The following is a 16,052-nucleotide window of genomic DNA, read 5'->3' as shown; positions in this document are numbered from 1 at the left end:
TTCCAAATTTTGTCTTTTGTCTGTGTGCTCAGCCTTTCATTTGATTTTATTTATAGCCCTATTTTATATATCTGTCCATAAAAGCTTGATTTTCATGTTTTATGCCCTGCATATGCTGTCCTCTTTCTATGGGCTATTGGTAACGTATTTATAGACATGCTTATAGGAAGCAGAATCAGTGGCTGGCTTTCATTTATGCAGTTATCCCGTTAAAATCCTCACTTCTGTTTTTCTCTTTATTTGTCATGTATTTCACAACGTATGTTGTATTATACTAAGAAAGGAACTTATACAACCTCATATATTGCACAAATAAAGAACAAAGGAACAGATCTTAGAAGAAGTCTGAGGAAACAAGTACTCATCTGGAGGGTTGTCGTAAGTACCTACTTGTGTTTGCTTAAATCAAAATTATTTACGTAGCTTGTTTCTGATCATAGGGGCTTATGCACATAAATTGTGTTTTGCTGACCACAAATTGCGGATCTGCAAAACACGGATACCAGCTGTGTGCATTCCACATTTTGCGGAACAGAAAGGCCAGGCCCTAATAGAACTATCCTATCCTTGTCTGTAATGCGGTAGAATGGACATACGGACACAGAATGCACACAAGTCATTTCCCTTTTTGTTTTTTGCGGCCCCATAGAAACGAATGGTTCCACATACTGTCCACAAAGAAACAGACACAGACAAAATATAAGTTTGTGTGCATGAGCCCTAAGAAGGCTTTATGGCCAATCCAAGGCTTTCAGTGTCCCAAGCCATTGTCTGTTTAGGGTTGGAGGATTTAACACACGTCATCTGTTCAAGTTTTCATTGTTTAGTTTTTGGATCTTCACCAAGTGGGACCTGTTGGAAAGTAATGTGACATGGTTTAGGGTAATTTTTCTCAAATTGGATGAAACAAGTTAAGCAAAAAGATTTCAGGGGTTGAAAGATTAAGAAAGTAGCTGGCACCATTGCTATATTTATTTTGTAACCACTCTTGGTTTGGGCTTACGTTACTTTCACACTAGCGTTTTTGTCTTCCGGTATTAAGTTCCGTCACAGGAGCTCTATACCGGAAAAAAAATGATCAGTTTTATCCTGATGCATTCTGAATGGAGAGCATTCTGTTCAGTATACATCAGGATGCATCAGTTCAGTCCCTCTTACGTTTTTTTGGACGGAGAAAATACCACAACATGCTGCAGTTTTCTCTCCGGCCAAAAATACTGATCACTTGCCGGAATTAATTTACATTGAAGTGTATTAGGGTTCCGGCAAAATGTATCTGGCTTTCTGGTCTGCGCATGTGCAGACCTTTAAAAATGCAAAAAGAAATAACACCGGAGAGACGGATCCGGTATTTCACTGCATTTGTCATACGGATCCGCATCCCGATCCGTCTGACAAATACCATCAGTTTGTGTCCAGGTTGCCGGTTCCGGCAGGCAGTTCCAGCGACGAAACTGCCTGCTGGAATCCTCTGCCGCAAGTGTGAAAGTACCCTTACAAATACTGATGCCAAAAGCTGATTAAAATGAGGCTTTCATTGCTACAGACTGAGGAACTGGATCAGTTGACGCTCTAGCTTGCCACTGGATTCCCTGAATTATACCTTTAGAAAACAACATTAGGGGAGTTAACACATGGTGGACATGGTGCAGATTTGCCATCATAGAATTTTGTGCAGCAAATTTACAACATTGTACAGTTCCCAGCAAAGTGTAGAGATATTGTCTTCACATGCTGCATAAAAAATCTGCACCATTAATTGGCACGCGATGTGGATTTGAAATCTGCAGTGTGTCAATTTATACTGTCGATATTCCCTGCCAGTGATGGGCAGTTCGCCATGTTCGCCTGCGAACACATGCGAGCTATCACCTTAAATCACAAGTCCGGCGAGGCACAGGTAAGTCCTTAACTGTGCCTGCGCCGCGAGCCGGTCTGAAACAAATGTGGTCACCAGTGATCATACTGTCAGTGATGGCCAGTTCGCAGTGTTCGCAAATGCGGTCACCGGGGGCAGGCAGTTCCGAGAACAGCCGACTGGAGCCTTCATCGGGATGTTCTCAGAACTGCCTGCTCCTGGTGACTGCATTTGTTTCAGACCGGCTCACGGCGCAAGCACAGATGAGGAATTACCTGTGCCTCGCTGGACTTGTGATTAAAGATGGCAGCTCGCATGTGTTCGCGGGTGAACACTGCGAACTGGCCATCACTGTTCCCTGCAGAGTTGGGGACAGGGCCGGTGCAAGGACTTTTGCCAACACAAGCAAAGCTACATTTTGGCCCCCCCCCCCCTCGCAGCTCACATGGCCCTGCTCTATGTGGTCCTGGTATCTTCTCTCTGCTTCAGACAATCGCTGGTTGAGGACCGTATTTTTCGCCCATAAAACGCACCTAGGATTTAGAGGAGGATAATAAGAAAAAACATTTTCCATTGCACCTCAGGTCAGACCAGCAATCAGGCCATGTCCGCCATCATGCCCCCCCCCCATCAGCACACATAAAATAAAGAAAAATAACTTACCTCTCCTGCTCCTGGACGCCGCCGCTCCTCACCACCAGCGCTCTGTCTTCTTCCTGGTTCTCGGCAGACAGCCGAGCGGAGGACCAGGAAGCGGTGAGTACAGATTCTTCACTACTTCCCGATCCTCCAGTACTAATGAAGCGCTTCCAAAATGGAAGTGCTTCATCATTATTCGCCCCATAAGACCCAGGGGCGAAAAATATGGGGTATTTGATTTTTTTTTTTTTAAGTTTCCATTTTTCCGCTCCCCCATCTCTGCGCCCTAAGGCAGCCGCTTGGGTGAAATTCACAGCCATTTCCTTGGGAAAATCATATACAGTTCATGTGTTTTTTTTCACAGTTTCTGCCAGGAATTTTGCTGTGGAATCTGCAGCAGACTTTTCTATTCTGTATTGTATGTCTAGTGTGGACATACTCTTAGGCCCCATGCACACGGCCGTGTTTCACAGCCGTGTGCGGGCCGTGGAACCGCGGCCTGGATCCCTTCCTGAGAGCAGGAGCGCACGGCGTCACTGGTTGCTATGACGCCGTGCGCTCCCTGCTGCCGCCGCAATACAGTGATACACTGGTATGATCTATACCAGTGTATTACTGTACTGTGCCGGCAGCAGGGAGCGCACGGCGTCATAGCAACCAGTGATGCCGTGCGCTCCTGCTCTCAGGAGGGATCCAGGCCGCGGTTCCACGGCCCGCACACGGCTGTGAAACACGGCCGTGTGCATGGGGCCTTAGGGTGATATCACACATAGCTTTTTGTGGCAGCTTTGATGAACTACTTTATTTAGGCCAAAGCTAAAAGTGGATTGAAAGGGAATGAGAAATATAAAGAAAGTACCTTTCCTTCTTACTGGATCTACTTCTGGCTTTGGCTCAAGAAACCACATTAGAGCTACGTATAACACAAAAAGGTGAATTCTTTTTCTTCATTTTTATGGCCTTTGCTACACGAATTTTTGGTGCATCTATGAAAAAAAAAATAGAACATGATGCTTTTTTTTAATAAAATGCCATTAACCCTAAACACCCTACATAAATTCCAAAAACAAACAATATTCATCTAAGCTTTAAAATATGTTATAGACAGCTCTGTGTCGCTCAGTTATAGTTCCATGGGTCCCCAGCTGTCTTCACTTGGGATTCCGCATGTAAACTTCTGGCATAGACTGGGTCATGGACATTTCTGCAGCTAATGACTGGCCTCAGCATTGGCAAGTCCCCAAGCAGGATGTGACCCAGCAGTGACATGCTGCTTGGGGATAGGTCACCACTGCGCCCAGTCATTGGCTGCATCAGCTCACATCACCTTGCCAATGCCAGAAGTATACATGCAGGTAACGAAGTGCAATGATGACATCTGGGAACCTATGAAGCCAGAATAAGGGTCCATTCATACATCTGCAAAATGGGTCTGCATCCGTTCCGCAATTTTGCGGAATGGGTGCAGACCTATTCATTTTTAATGGGGCTGGAATGTGCTGTCCGTATCTGCATTTGCACAAAAATTTCCGCAAAACACTTACGATGTGTGGATGGACCCTAAAGCGGAAGTAGGTAAGTATGCTTCCTTTCATAGTTCCAGTGAGGAAGAGGGGGGATTTAAAAAACAAGTCAGTGTAAAGGAAAGTGCTGACCACCTAAAGTGCCTTTCTTTACACAATTTTGGATGACCGAGTGTATGTGCAACACCGGCTTAGGGAATTGGTGGGTACTATCTCTCCTTGGGGAGAGAGCGCCTTAAGAGGAGACTTATAGGCCATAAATGCTTCTCCGGAATTCTGGGAAGAAAGGGATGCAAATGAGCTCTTAACAAGCTCTGCCCCTAAATCCTGACCTAGGCCTCTCTATCAGTTAAGCCAGTACTCTGTGCTCTGCACTGATGAGGGGCAATCACCCCGATACAGCTATCTGCAGATGAGGTGCTGGCTTATTTAATATCTGAGTCATGTCTCAAGGCCTATTTTAAAGGGTCAAACATTGACTTATAAGATAGCTGCCTTACATCTGCTGGTATTAGAGACTACTATCAGGGGACACCCCAACACCTGCATATGAAAATAAACACCAGAGAATATCAAAATATATCTTTATTCAAATATTAAGAACAATATAAAATACATACAGTGGGATGCGAAAGTTTGGGCAACCTTGTTAATCGTCATGATTTTCCTGTATAAATCGTTGGTTGTTACGATAAAAAATATCAGTTAAATATATCATATAGGAGACACACACAGTGATATTTGAGAAGTGAAATTAAGTTTATTGGATTTACAGAAAGTGTGCTATAATTGTTTAAACAAAATTAGGCAGGTGCATACATTTGGGCACCACAAAAAATAAATTAAATCAATATTTAGTAGATCCTCCTTTTGCAGAAATTACAGCCTCTAAACGCTTCCTGTAGGTTCCAATGAGAGTCTGGATTCTGGTTGAAGGTATTTTGGACCATTCCTCTTTACAAAACATCTTTAGTTCATTCAGGTTTGATGGCTTCCGAGCATAGACAGCTCTCTTTAAGTCACACCACAAATTTTCAATTATATTCAGGTCTGGGGACTGAGAATGGCCATTCCAGAACAGTTGTACTTGTTCCTCTGCATAAATGCCTTAGTGGATTTTGAGCAGTGTTTAGGGTCATTGTCAGTGACAAAGCTGGCGCAGATTCAGCTTTGTCACTGATTCCTGGGCATTGGTCTCCAGAATCTGCTGATACTGAGTGGAATCCATGCATCCCTCAACTTTGACAAGATTCCCAGTCCCTGCACTGGCCACACAGCCCCACAGCATGATGGAACCACCACCATATTTTACTGTAGGTAGCAGGTGTTTTCCTTGGAATGCTGTGTTATTTTTCCTCCATGCATAACGCCCCTTGTTATGGCCAAATAACTCAATTTTAGTTTTACCAGTCCACAGCACCTTATTCCAAAATGAAGCTGGCTTGTCCAAATGTGCTTTAGCCCACCTCAAGCGGCACTTTTTGTGCTGTGGGTGGAGAAAAGGGTTCCTCTGCATCACTCTCGCATACAGCATCTCCTTGTGTAAAGTGTGCGGAATAGTTGAACAATGCACAGTGACTCCATCTGCAGCAAGATGATGTTGTAGGTCTTTGGTGCTGGTCTGTGGGTTGACTCTGACTGTTCTCACCATTCGTCGCTTCTGTCTAGCCTTGATTTTTCTTGGTCTGCCTCTTCGAGCCTTAACTTGAACTGAGCTTGTGGTCTTCCATTTCCTCAATATGTTCCTAACTGTGGAAACAACAGCTGAAATCTCTGAGACAGCTTTCTGTATCCTTCCCCTAAACCATGATGGTTAACAATCTTTGTCTTCAGGTCATTTGAGAGTTGTTTTGAGACCCCCATGTTGCTACTCTTCAGAGAAAATTAAAAGAGGAGGGAAACTTACAATTGACCCCCTTAAATACTCTTTCTCCTAATTGGATTCACCTGTGTATGTAGGTCAGAAGTCACTTAGCTTACCAAACACATTTGAGTTCCAATAATTAGTTCTAAAGGTTTTGGAATCAATAAAATGACAACAGTGCCCAAATTTATGCACCTGCCTAATTTTGTTTAAACAATTATAGCACACTTTCTGTAAATCCAATAAACATCATTTCACTTCTCAAATATCACTGTGTGTGTCTCCTATATGATATATTTAACTGACTGTTTTTTATCATAACAACCAACAATTTATACAGGAAAATCATGACGATTAACAAGGTTGCCCAAACTTTCGCATCGCACTGTATATATAGATTAGCAAAGACAAACAACCACATAAGGAGTGTGCCAGCAAAAAGGGGGGTTAATGCTAGTCCACGATAGAGTAAAAAGTACATATAGGAGGGTACAAATAATCACTATGCTGTTAACCTTCCTAACAAAAAGACACTATCAAAGGCACATAAAGTACAGACCCGATTGATGGCACCTCCACAAACCCCAACACATGTTTCGCATCAGCGTCCTCATTTCCTCTGAGGGACTTATCCGGTTCCCTTTAAAAACCTAGCAATGTTTTCATTTTTTCATCATCACATTCAAAGAGACATATTATTTTTATTTTCCTTCTGATGTAACTGTATTATAGCTTCTTTTTTTGTGGGATGAGTTGCATTTATCAATTGCACCATTATGGGGTAAATATAATTTAGAGGGAATGTGTCACTTATAATTTTATTCTGTCCCATAGTAACTAATATCCTTTTTTTATCTGAATTTCCTGATTCAGATAAAAAAAGGGGCAGCCTAAGCTGTTGTTAACAGCATGTAGAGGTACTGTATGCTTCACATCAGCCACTGTGGGCTAAAGACACAACACTTAGGAGACTGGAGGCCCATGGTCTGTAGCTCAGTAGTCCGAGTAGCTCCCGGGTCACAAAGGCTGGAGGCCCGCCGTCTGTAGCTCAATAGTCCGGGTGGCTCCTTGGTCACAGGGTTGGTGAACCATGGTCTGTGGCTCAGCGTCCCCATCTTAGTGGCTTCATCTGGTCACTCATGCAGACTGGAAGAGTCTCCCCCTCCAAGCACTGGTCCCTAACTGAAGAACACTATAGACTCTGACTGATCTCCTTACATACAGTTTCTGGCTGAACTAGAACCTTCTAGTGGGAGGGGTGGAGTGGAGAAGCTCAGCACAAACAGATATATTGTTACACTTTCCATCTCTCATAGACTTACATTAGGGCTTCAGTGATACCCAGCAGTTTTTCCAGACATAAAATGTCCAGACTTCACAGTACCCCTGCTCCAGGGCACTACGCTAGTGATATGGAAAATTAAAAATAACATCTATGAACACCTTTTGGGTCATTGTTTTTAATCATTGCATTTTACTTATTTTGGGTTAAAATTATTTTCTTCATGTAAGCTTTAAGATATGTTGTTATAGACAGCTCTGTGCTGCTCAGTTACAGTTCCATGGGTCCCCAGCTGTCTTCGCTTGGGGTTCTGCATGTAAACTTCTGGCATGGACTGGGTCATGGACATTGCTGCAGCTAATGACTGGCCTCAGCATTGACAAGTCCCCACGTGGGACGTGACCCAGCAGTGACATGCCGCTTGGGGATAGGTCACCACTGCACCCAGTCATTGGCTGCAGCAGCTCACATCACCCTGCCAATGCCAGAAGTTTACATGCAGGTAACGAAGTGCAGTGATGACATCTGGGAACCCATGAAGCCAGAATAAAGCAGAAGCAGGTAAGTATGCTTCCTTTCATAGTTCCAGTGAGGAAAAGGAATATTCAAATATTAGGAACAATATAAAATACATATATAGATTGGCAAAGACAATCATCCACATAAGGAGTGTGCCAGCAAAAAGCAAAAAGGGTGGGGTCAATGTTAGTCCAAGATAGAGTAAAAAGTACATATAGGAGGGTACAAATAATCACCGTGTGGTTAACCTTCCTAACAAAAAGACACTATCAAAGGCACATAAATATAAAGTGCAGACCTGATTAATGGCACCTCCACAAACCCCAACACGTGTTTCGCATCAGCTTCCTAATTTCCCCTGAGGAAGTTGATGCGTAACATATGTTGGTGTGTGGAAGTGCCATCAATCGGGTCTTTAAAAAAATTAAAATAACTGGTAACTAAAAATAGTATCAGAAATAAATGACTATAGCTAGTCTAAGCTGTATGATATGTAGAGCAGTTTAACTTGGTAAAGGAACTTATCCGGTTCCCTTTAAAAACCTAGCAATGTTTTAATTTTTTTTTATCATCGGATTCAAAGAGACATACCAATTTAATTTTCCTGCTGATGTACCTATATTATAACTTTTTTTGTGGGAAGAATTGCATTTATCAATTGCACCATTATGGGGTAAATATAATTTAGAGGGAATGTGTCACTTATACATTTATTCTGTCACATAGTAACACATATCCTTTTTTAGGGCAAAAAATAAGTTTATGTGCATGAGCCCTAAGAAGGCTTTATGGTCAATTCAAGGATTCCGGTGTCCCAAGCCATTGTCTGTTTAGGGTTGGAGGATTTAACACACGTCATCTGTTCAAGTTTTAATTTTTTTCATTTTTGGATCTTCACCAAGTGGGACCTGTTGGAAAGTGATGTGACATGGTTTAGGATAATTTTTCTTAGGGTGATGTCACCCATAGCTTTTTGTTGCAGCTTTGATGAAGTTACTTTATTTGAGCCAAAGCTAAAAGGGGATGGAAAGGGAATGAGAAATATAGAGAAAGTACTTTTGCTTCTTACTGGATCTACTTCTTGCTTTGTCTCAAGAAACCACATTAGAGCTACGTACAACACAAAAAGTAGTGTGTAACACAAACCTAACGGTGAATTCTTTATTTTTATGGCCTTTCCTACATTTAGTGCATCTATGAGAAAAAAAAAAAATAGAACATGATGCTTTTTTTAGAGAATGAAATTGACCCTAAAAACCCTACATAAATGCCAAAAACAAACAATGTTCATATAAGCTTTAAAATATGTTGTTATAGACAGCTCTGTGCCACTCAGTTACAGTTGCATGTGTCCCCAGCTGTCTTCGCTTGGGGTTATGCATGTCAAATTCTGGCATGGACTGGGTCATAGACATTGCTGCAGCTAATGACTGGACCTCAGCATTGACAAGTCCCCAAGTGGGCAGTGACCCAGCAGTGACGTGTCGCTTGGGGATAGGTCACCACTGAGCCCAGTTATTGGCTGCAGCAGCTCACTTCACCCTGCCAATGCCAGAAGTTACATACAGGTAACGAAGTGCAGTAAAAAGTACATATACTGTAGAAGGGTAAAAATAATCACCATGTGGTTAACCTTTCTAACAAAAAGACACTATCAAAGGCACATAAATATAACGTGCAGACCTGATTGATGGCACCTCCACAAACCCCGACACGTGTTTTGCATCAGCTTCCTCATATCCCCTGAGGAAGCTAATGCTAAACATGTGTTGGGGTTTGTGGAGGTGCCATCAATCTGGTCTGTACTTTATATTTATGTGCCTTTGATAGTGTCTTTTTGTTAGAAAGGTTAACCACATGGTGATTATTTGTACCCTCCTATATGTACTTTTTACTTGGACTAGCATTGACCCCCCTCCCTTTTTGCTGGCACACTCCTTATGTGGATGTTTGTCTTTGCCAATCTATATATGTCTTTTATATTGTTCCTAATTTTTGAATAAAGATGTATTTTGATATGATCTGGTGTTTATTTTTTATTTTCATATGCGGGTGTTGGGGTCTTTCCTGATAGGAGTTGCTTGTTATAGGCACCTGTGTAATTTTGGTTGATAATTGGGCCCTCATTTGAGGCTCCCGTTGTGTTTAGGTCTGATTGGTTATCTGGTGGTACTAGAGGTAGAGCTTTTTAAGAGCTCATTTGTATCTGTTTCGACTTAGGGAAGAAATGGCACCAGGATGCACTATGAGAAAAAGGCAAACCGGTGGAGGCAATGCTCTGTTGTGAAACATTGGGTTCTGCAATTAATGTGGATGTTACTTTTACATGTGCCACCTACTCAAACATTGTTGCCATACGCCCCTTCATAATAACACTATTCTCTAATGGCAGTGGTCTCTTTCAGCAGAATAATTTGCTCAACCACATAAAAAATATTGTTCAAGAACTGTTTGAAGAACAAATAGAAAGCTGTAGACTTAGCTGTAGACTTAGCCTTCAAATTTCCCATCTCTCTTAGAATATTTGCGATCAGTACTACTCATGAACAGCGCCATTTATTGGATTCATAGTCTTATGAAAAGACTATGAATCCAATAAATAGCGCTGTTCATGAGTAATGAACAGCGCCATCTATTTGTTTCATAGGCTTATGACAAGACTATGAATCCAATAAATGGCGCTGTTCATGAGTAGTGTAGATCGCGAATATTCTAATTGTGAATTTTCTTGCAAATGTTTTTTTAGCTGAAAAACAAGGCAGATTCTGCTCATTTGCATGTCTTTCCCATATGGCCATGTTTATGCAAATTAGTTTACATGACAAAACTGTATAGAAAGGTTATTTAATATTATGTTAGGACAATCAGAAAACGTTTTGTCACCCTAATGATAATGATCTAGGTGTGCAGGTCCACCCAAGCCATCCAATATATATGAAGCAACTTTGAGGCTTACTGGCTCTCAGTCAGATGAGAGCTGGTTTTGAATGTCTCATAGTGCACAAGGCTGCTATTGTAAGGTATGCTGACTGTATCTGTCTCATGCATAGATTGTTGACTTGCACATACCTAGCTTTTGGCATATAGCATTTGTGTGGTTGTCTATTGTATGTAATAGGAGTCCAAGATGCATCCAGATATTCTCCCCATGCTGTTTCCAAACCATTTTGGTGGTATGTCTAACCTTTTTCTGTGAACCAGGCACCCTCTTCTCTTCAGAGCAGGGGGTGCCTGGTTTAATGCTTGGGTTCTCCCATTGACTTCCATTGTGCTCGGGTGCTCTGTAGAGCACCTGAGCACTTTGGTGCTTGATCAAAACTAGTCCATGCCCATTGGGCCAGAATGGTTTTGGCTGCATTAGTGGGATCTATACCATATTATGTGACTGGCTTTAATGTTATGGCTGATTGTTGTATACAGATGAATAGCATGATTTTTTGCACTCATACAGAATCTGACAGAAACTACCTCTATGTAAGATCATTGAGAAGCATATGGTAGTACAGTAAAGGGCTCATGCACCTCTACTGTAATACAGCCCTGTGATTACCTTAAGAACAGTATTACAAAAAGAAGTGACCTGGATCACAGGGGAAAGCGTGATGGTGGCTTAGGAGAGGATGGAGGTGGCAAAGGTGGAAATGAGAGTGGAAGTTGAAGTTACTCACAAGGCTTGTCATTCTCCAGCTCTCCCTTGAGCAGGCATGCAGTGATTGGAGGGCACACCCTTACTTCCCTCAGGGTACTCCCTGGATTTAGGGCTCCTGCTTGGTGTTAGGTGAGGTGCCCTTGGTGAAGATGGGTTTTGGGGTGCAAGGCAGGAGAGTAGCATGAAAGCTTGTCCTAGGGTCAGAAGATAAATGGTGGAGTCAATGACCAGGCTGGTTTGGTTACAGTAAACTAAATCTCTCTTTAATGAATAGATGATGTAAGTAGTGCATATAGCAGCAAAAGGCACTGTTTTGAGGCATATCACAAAGAAGGCTCTTCCCAATAGACAGCAGTAATGAGGAGTAGTAGTTGTAGTATTTCCTGTGTCTCATTCTAAACTTACTCTGCAATCTTGCAAAATAACCACAGACATGTAATATTCCATTCTAATTAACTTTTTCTGCAATTTCCAGGCTGAGGGGTGCAAATCTCAGATACAGATGGCCAGTTCATCTCCATAACATTGTGGTCACTGTAGTAATATACCCTTTCCACATGCAGCAAAGTCCAAAACCATAGACGTGTGTTACATTGAAGGGGTTGTCTTGACTTCAGCAAATGCTGTTTATCTTGTAGAAAAAGTTAATACAAGCCACTTACTAATGTATTGTTATTATCCTCATTGCCTCCTTTGCTGGCTGGATTCATTTTTCCATCACGTTATACACTGCTCGTTTCCATTGTTACGACCACCCTGCAATCCATCAGTGGTGGCCGTGCTAGCACACTACACGAAAAAATGCTGGATTATGCGCACTCCTGCGGTCCCGGACCTCAGAGAGGCTGGCGCATTTTTATACACGGTATTTTGTGCAAGAGCAACCACTGCTGCTGGATGGCAGGGTCGACGTAACCATGGAAACCAGCAGTGTATAATGTGAGGAAAACGAATCCTGCCAGCAAAGGAGGCAATATGGACACAGTACATTAGTAAGTGCCTTGTACTAACTTTCTCTACATGATAAATGCCATTAACTGAAGTGAAACAACCCCTTTACATATATGTTCTTTTTTTTCCCTCAATGGGATTCTTTCAGCTAAACTGTTTTCCGGCAGCTTTTCAGTCTCAGGAATGGTGTTTTCTGGACAAGGCTTCTCTTTTTGCCTACTTTGCAGGAGTTCACACAAGTAGGTCATGCTCTTGCTTTGCTTTATATACATAGTGATCTGCTGGTTCACTGCTAAAGGGTTAATGTGATGGTTCACTGCTAAAGGGTTAATGTTGTGGTTTACTACTGTAGATGTTAAAAAGTTTACTGTGATGCTATGATTTCTGCACTCTGTATTCCAAAAAGAATGAACACTCAGAGGGTTCATGTACAAAATCATACATTACATAGCAAGAAACAAAAGTCAACAATTAAAGCAAGAGGAATGAGGGCCCCGCTAGCAAGAGCTTACAATTAGAGTTGAGCGAACACCTGGATGTTCGGGTTCGAGAAGTTCGGCCGAACATCCCGGAAATGTTCGGGTTCGGGATCCGAACCCGATCCGAACTTCGTCCCGAACCCGAACCCCATTGAAGTCAATGGGGACCCGAACTTTTCGGCACTAAAAAGGCTGTAAAACAGCCCAGGAAAGAGCTAGAGGGCTGCAAAAGGCAGCAACATGTAGGTAAATCCCCTGCAAACAAATGTGGATAGGGAAATGAATTAAAATAAAAATTAAATAAATAAAAATTAACCAAAATCAATTGGAGAGAGGTTCCATAGCAGAGAATCTGGCTTCCCGTCACCCACCACTGGAACAGTCCATTCTCAGATATTTAGGCCCCGGCACCCAGGCAGAGGAGAGAGGTCCCGTAACAGAGAATCTGTCTTCATGTCAGCAGAGAATTAGTCTGCATGTCATAGCAGAGAATGAGGCTTCACGTCAGCCACCACTGCAACAGTCCATTGGCATATATTTAGGCCCAGCACCCAGGCAGAGGAGGGAGGTCCCGTAACAGAGAATCTGTCTTCATGTCAGCAGAGAATTAGTCTGCATGTCATAGCAGAGAATGAGGCTTCACGTCAGCCACCACTGCAACAGTCCATTGGCATATATTTAGGCCCAGCACACACACAGGCAGAGGAGAGAGGTCCCGTAACAGAGAATCTGGCTTCATGTCAGCAGAGAATCAGTCTGCATGTCATAGCAGAGAATGAGGCTTCACGTCAGCCACCACTGCAACAGTCCATTGGCATATATTTAGGCCCAGCACACACACAGGCAGAGGAGAGAGGTCCCGTAACAGAGGATCTGGCTTCATGTCAGCAGAGAATCAGTCTGCATGTCATAGCAGAGAATCAGGCTTCACGTCAGCCACCACTGCAACAGTCCATTGTCATAAATTTAGGCCCAGCACCCAGGCAGAGGAGAGAGGTCCCGTAACAGACAATCTGGCTTCATGTCAGCAGAGAATTAGTCTGCATGTCATAGCAGAGAATGAGGCTTCACGTCAGCCACCACTGCAACAGTCCATTGGCATATATTTAGGCCTAGCACACAGGCAGAGGAGAGAGGTCCCGTAACAGACAATCTGGCTTCATGTCAGCAGAGAATCAGTCTGCATGTCATAGCAGAGAATGAGGCTTCACGTCACCCACCACTGCAACAGTCCATTGGCATATATTTAGGCCTAGCACACAGGCAGAGCAGAGAGGTCCCGTAACAGACAATCTGGCTTCATGACAGCAGAGAATCAGTCTGCATGTCATAGCAGAGAATGAGGCTTCACGTCAGCCACCACTGCAACAGTCCATTGGCATATATTTAGGCCCAGCACCCAGGCAGAGGAGGAGAGGTCCCGTAACAGAGAATCTGTCTTCATGTCAGCAGAGAATTAGTCTGCATGTCATAGCAGAGAATGAGGCTTCACGTCAGCCACCACTGCAACAGTCCATTGGCATATATTTAGGCCCAGCACACACAGGCAGAGGAGAGAGGTCCCGTAACAGAGAATCTGGCTTCATGTCAGCAGAGAATCAGTCTGCATGTCATAGCAGAGAATGAGGCTTCACGTCAGCCACCACTGCAACAGTCCATTGGCATATATTTAGGCCCAGCACCCAGGCAGAGGAGGGAGGTCCCGTAACAGAGAATCTGTCTTCATGTCAGCAGAGAATTAGTCTGCATGTCATAGCAGAGAATGAGGCTTCACGTCAGCCACCACTGCAACAGTCCATTGGCATATATTTAGGCCCAGCACACACAGGCAGAGGAGAGAGGTCCCGTAACAGAGAATCTGGCTTCATGTCAGCAGAGAATCAGTCTGCATGTCATAGCAGAGAATGAGGCTTCACGTCACCCACCACTGCAACAGTCCATTGGCATATATTTAGGCCTAGCACACAGGCAGAGCAGAGAGGTCCCGTAACAGACAATCTGGCTTCATGTACAGCAGAGAATCAGTCTGCATGTCATAGCAGAGAATGAGGCTTCACGTCACCCACCACTGCAACAGTCCATTGGCATATATTTAGGCCTAGCACACAGGCAGAGGCAGAGAGGTCCCGTAACAGACGAATCTGGCTTCATGTCAGCAGAGAATCAGTCTGCATGTCATAGCAGAGAATGAGGCTTCACGTCAGCCACCACTGCAACAGTCCATTGGCATATATTTAGGCCCAGCACACACACAGGCAGAGGAGAGAGGTCCCGTAACAGAGAATCTGTCTTCATGTCAGCAGAGAATTAGTCTGCATGTCATAGCAGAGAATGAGGCTTCACGTCAGCCACCACTGCAACAGTCCATTGGCATATATTTAGGCCCAGCACACACACAGGCAGAGGAGAGAGGTCCCGTAACAGACAATCTGGCTTCATGTCAGCAGAGAATTAGTCTGCATGTCATAGCAGAGAATGAGGCTTCACGTCAGCCACCACTGCAACAGTCCATTGGCATATATTTAGGCCCAGCACACACACAGGCAGAGGAGAGAGGTCCCGTAACAGAGAATCTGTCTTCATGTCAGCAGAGAATTAGTCTGCATGTCATAGCAGAGAATCAGGCTTCACGTCACCCACCACTGCAACAGTCCATTGGCATATATTTAGGCCCAGCACCCAGGCAGAGGAGGGAGGTCCCGTAACAGAGAATCTGTCTTCATGTCAGCAGAGAATTAGTCTGCATGTCATAGCAGAGAATGAGGCTTCACGTCACCCACCACTGCAACAGTCCATTGGCATATATTTAGGCCTAGCACACAGGCAGAGGAGAGGTTCATTCAACTTTGGGTAGCCTCGCAATATAATGGTAAAATGAAAATAAAAATAGGATTGAATGAGGAAGTGCCCTGGAGTCCAATAATATATGGTTATGGGGAGGTAGTTAATGTCTAATCTGGACAAGGGACGGACAGGTCCTGTGGGATCCATGCCTGGTTCATTTTTATGAACGTCAGCTTGTCCACATTGGCTGTAGACAGGCGGCTGCGTTTGTCTGTAATGACGCCCCCTGCCGTGCTGAATACACGTTCAGACAAAACGCTGGCTGCCGGGCAGGCCAGCACCTCCAAGGCATAAAAGGCTAGCTCTGGCCACGTGGACAATTTAGAGACCCAGAAGTTGAATGGGGCCGAACCATCAGTCAGTACGTGGAGGGGTGTGCACACGTACTGTTCCACCATGTTAGTGAAATGTTGCCTCCTGCTAACACGTTGCGTATCAGGTGGT

General features: G+C 43.7%; 1 protein-coding gene across 1 annotated transcript in view; it reads left to right on the top strand.

The window, feature by feature from the left end:
• Positions 1 to 313: 313 nt before the first annotated feature.
• Positions 314 to 16,052, top strand: part of LOC122923918 (immunoglobulin superfamily member 1-like) — a 332,379-nt gene continuing 316,640 nt past the window's right edge. The window contains exon 1 of the mRNA XM_044274802.1: positions 314 to 378. The gene's annotated coding sequence lies outside the window, so the exon portion shown is untranslated. The remainder of the gene's footprint in view (positions 379 to 16,052) is intronic.

The sequence above is a fragment of the Bufo gargarizans genome, chromosome 1, assembly GCF_014858855.1.
Source record: "Bufo gargarizans isolate SCDJY-AF-19 chromosome 1, ASM1485885v1, whole genome shotgun sequence".
In the NCBI taxonomy this organism is placed as follows: domain Eukaryota; kingdom Metazoa; phylum Chordata; class Amphibia; order Anura; family Bufonidae; genus Bufo; species Bufo gargarizans.
This window is presented reverse-complemented; position numbering and strand designations above follow the sequence as displayed.